At 40.8% G+C, this 4,626-nt stretch overlaps 1 long non-coding RNA gene across 1 annotated transcript; it reads left to right on the forward strand.

The window, feature by feature from the left end:
* The first annotated feature begins 1,997 nt into the window (after positions 1-1,997).
* Positions 1,998-4,413, forward strand: LOC119087334. Its single transcript, XR_005090741.1, has 2 exons — positions 1,998-2,074; positions 4,140-4,413. It is a non-coding gene; the product is annotated as an uncharacterized LOC119087334 (long non-coding RNA).
* The last annotated feature ends 213 nt before the right edge of the window (positions 4,414-4,626 follow it).

The following is a 4,626-nucleotide window of genomic DNA, read 5'->3' on the forward strand; positions in this document are numbered from 1 at the left end:
TCCCATTTAGTAATTCCAGCAGCCAAAGCCACTGTGGCCTATATAGGAAGTCAAAGTGAGAGGCTGCCTGAGGAGAGCCCCCACCCTTCAGCTCCCCACTGTTCTAGCTCCAGCTTTTGTCTACGAGGGCCCTGGGCAGATTTACCTGAGTCATCCTGGACCTCGACCTTCACACCCCAACACTGCGTATAAGGTGATTGTTGTCAGAAGTCATTAAGTTGGGAGTGGCTCTTACAGTTTGGGAGTGGTTGTTCCAGGAAGTCTGTAACAGAGAGCAGGAGAGGGGGCAGGGCTAGCTAGGACTCTTTCTTGTGATCATCAGGATTGATCCAGAAAGTGTTTTCTCTTAACTGCAACAAAATCTGCCACTTTTCTAATATTTCACCAATTCTTTTCTGAGTAATGTTTTTGCTCCTTGGGTGACACAGGGCCTCTATTTGTTCTGGAATCTAAGAAAATTATTCACAGCAGGGAGAGACTCTGCTAAGGTCTGAATGCCTCTGTCATCCCCAAATTCATATGCTGAAACTCCTGAGATGGCACTAAGAAGAGGTAGGGCCTTCAGAAAGTGAGGTCATGGGGAGGAGGGGACCTCAGACCACAGAGTTAATGCCCCAGAGTTGGTGCCCTGATCTTGGACTTCTAGCATCCAGAATTGGGAGCCAAATATTTCTGTTTCTTTATAAGCCACTCAATTCTGAGTCTGGAAGGTTATTGTAGCAATAAATTGGGCTCAGGCAGGCTCCAACTTGCTTGCATTTTAAGAAGGGACAGGTTGGGAGGGGGAAGCAGTAACTGCAACCCTGGCCCATGAGTCTCTAAGGGACCAAACAGAGAGCCTGGAGTGCTTTGTCCTCCACAGAACAGCTGCACTGCAGGCGTCCAGATCAATGCTCTCTAATCACCAGTCACCGCCCAACCTGCACGGCCAACCTTCAGTCTCTTTCCCTCACAGGAACACTCTGCTCTGCCTCTCCTTTTCAAAGACAGAGTGATGACTGACAAATGACTGTTAAGGTGTCTGGGCAGCAGCAACCATGAGTTACTATCAGTGTAGTTCCATTTAGCTGGAGACAATTCCATCTCACTGTGTGACTTGCCTGTGGTGTGCCTCCCGACAAATGAATCAGCTGAGGGCCATCATTCTTAGGAAACCTCACGTGCTTCAGAAATGGGAACTTCTTGGTAAAGAAACACAAGTGGATAAACAGTGTCCTGAAAAATACCAATAACAATCAAGAAGACCAATGGGGAGAGCTGTGGGCTTGGTCTCTTTAAAGAATGAGGTGTGGGGAGACTTGTCTTCTAAACCTGCAATGTTCTAGAAGCAGACCAACTTGCACTGATAAACAAACGAGCCCACTGAGCAGTTGGACAGAAAAGGTACTAATTTGGCATTGAAATTTTTAGTGGTTGGGCTGGAGAGTGAAGAGAAAGGTCCATGCTGCAGAAACTCAAAGCGGATTCATATCTAAGTGAAGTTACTGGATGCCCAGCCTAACTTAACCACAGGGACAAAGGCTGAGAAGCACAAGTGGAGCCAGCTGCTCAGTCCTGCCCTGGCACCAAACCTGTGCCCCTCTTCTCCAGAGCCAGGGTTTTCATGCTATGTTATATAACTTACTAATTGGGGCTTCCCACTGCAGGAGCCTGCAACAGCCTGTAACAATAGCTAAGGAAAGGGGACACAGAAATGTAACCTCCAAGTGGGGGAAGGATTTTCAGGGAAAATAAAAAGCAAAGTTGGTGAAGGTGAACTGAAGCAACACAGCTAAGAAACCAGTTCTGACTACAAGACATTATAAAATACAGATGGTTCCTCACATGTGATAGTTCAACACACAATTTCTCTACTCTTATGTGAGATAACAACACACCCATACAACCATTCTTCTCACTTTCAGTCCAACAATCAATTGCTTAAGATAGTCATGCTTCATTATGACAGAAGCTCTGTGTCACATGATTCTGCCCAGTTATTGGCTAGCAAAGGTGTTCTGAGAATGTTTGAACAGGCAAAATGAAGCCAAGACGTACATTTGGCTAAGCATACTAAACATATTTTCTTTTCAAGGTAAGATATTTTCATTTCCCAAAGGGTTTATTGGGATGGAACCTCATCATAAATCTAGGAGCACAAGAGACACTAAGAAACATGGAAAGGAAACAGGGGTGTAAGATAGGAGAGATAATGCGATGTGATAGAACATAGATTAATATAAATGGGTTAATTAAAGTTATAAGTACTAGTTAGAAACAAGCCTAAGCTGTAGGCTGAGCTTTCACAATAAGAAGTCTCCTTGTCATTATTTGGGATCTGGCTGGTGGGACAGAAAAGGACTCATTACATATGGTGCCCAATGTGAGTCATAGCCACACAGATGGAGAAGTTAAGCCAGCTAGCCTTTTGGAGATCTGCTCACAGGACTCTGAAAAGCAGACTTACACTTGGAAATCATGGGAGGGGTTCAAGCCCACCACTGATGGCGCTGTTGCTGTGAACAAACTGAGAAGTCAGCAGATTTGGTAAGACACTTTAGAAGTCCTTAAGAATAGAGTAAAATAATATTAAAAAGAAAAATCTATGTTAAGAATCAGAAATATTATAATACAGGAAGTTAGTACTCTGTATAGTGCTTCTATAGATGGATTGAAAATGGAAACAAAAATGAATAAGGGATAAACCACTTAGCTGGGATTGACATACTGCCAATTGTAATTATCAGTTTTGGTAATTCATATTTTATCCTTAAAAACATGGTTTGATAATTGCACCAAATATGAAAATTTGACTGATAAGATACAAGCTTTAGAAAGACTTACTATTGATAAGATACAAGCTTTAGGAAGACTTACTATTGATAAGCCTTAGAAAGACTTACTAATGAAAATAATAAAAAAATTGGTTGATAAAAGTCTTACAAGTACTAATATTGATATGCTGCCCAATGCCCAACAAGCTTTAGAAAGACTTACTACTAATAATATATAAGCCTGAGAAAGACCTACTAATGAAAATAATAAAAATGCTTAGACACAGACAGAGGAATTTAGAGCAGAACCTATCTCAGCACTGCATTATGAAACTGAAGAGGAGTGGCCTAAGATAATTAGAAAATCAACCTTACCTTATCCAGTTACCATACAAAATGACCATCAGATGATAGTCTCCCCAAAGGCTATGCAGAAGTTAACTGGGATCCTGTAGAAATGTTAGATTAGATGAGATTTAAGGAAGCAGTCATTCCATATGGTATGCATTCACTCTTTATGAAGCAGGTGTTAAATGCATGGGCTACTTGGAACAGAATTATTCCACAAGACTGGAAAGATTTAATTACAGCAATATCAGAGGCTGGCCCTCAGTTACAATAGAAAACATGGTGGAGAGAGGAAGCTAGGGTCATGGAAAAATGAAGTAGGGCTAGAGGTATTGAAATTTCCTAAGATTAGCTTCTCAGTGAAGACCAGTATGCTGATTTGCAAAAACATCTACATTTAATGATCACACCTTAACTCTATGCCATATAGCAGCTTTTAATACCTGGGATAGAGTTGAAGAATCAGGAAAGAGGACTATTTACTAAAATAATGCAAGACTCAAAGAAGCCTTCACTGATTTTTTTTTTCAAATATTGACTTAAGCTGTTAGCAGGATGATATTAGATCTAGAAGTTAGACAAATATTAATTGAATCTTGGGCTTTTGAAAATGCTAATTCAGAATACAAAGGGGGTTATTAGGTCTTTAAAGGGAAGATCAGCACCAACAGATTAATGGATCCAAAATACAGCTGACATTGGATCTCACACTTATGATGATACTTAGATAGGGGAAGTGATTTCTAAAAATTTCAAGAAAAATCAAAATGTCAGATGTTGGCTGGGTGGTGGTGGCAGTGGCGCACACCTTTAACCCCAGCACTCAGGAGGTAGAGGCCGGTGGATCTCTGTGAGTTTGAGGCCAGCCTGGTCTCCAAAGTGAGTTCCAGGAAAGGCACAAAGCTACACAGAGAAACCCTGTCTTGAAAAGAAAAAAAAAAGTCAGATGTTTTAATTGTGGTAAACAAAATCATCTGAAAAGGGATTGTAGGCAAGGTGTTCCTAGAAACGTTCCTAGAAACATTTTTTTTCCTATAGATAATCCAAACAGAAAGCCTCAGCTTTCTGGAGAATGGAGATGGTGTGTCAAAGGCCAAAATTGGACTAATGAATGCAGATCAACGAGGAACTGGGAAATGCCCTGTGGGACCTCATGCAGGCTCCAATATCAAATTTGGTTCAATCATTCTCTGTCAGCATCAGAGAAACTCATCCACAGAGCAATTAAAAGACTTAATACATGCTGTTAGAAACCACACTGCTCTGGATATGATTAAGGACAGAGCAGCTTCAATAAATACAACAAAAAGTTCAGGAGAGACTGGAAAACAATTATTTTGGCAAATTTCTATAAATGATCAGAGACCAAAACTAAAAATACAAATAAAGAGCACTGAAATTGAGGGTATTGTAGATATAGGTGCAGATGAAACAATAATTTCACCAAAATCTTGGCATCCAGATTGGCCTCTTCAGGAAATAATGTTCAGCTTCTAGGGAACTTCATTTCAGGTAAAACAAAGTG

This window comes from Peromyscus leucopus, chromosome 2 (assembly GCF_004664715.2).
Source record: "Peromyscus leucopus breed LL Stock chromosome 2, UCI_PerLeu_2.1, whole genome shotgun sequence".
Lineage (NCBI taxonomy): Eukaryota > Metazoa > Chordata > Mammalia > Rodentia > Cricetidae > Peromyscus > Peromyscus leucopus.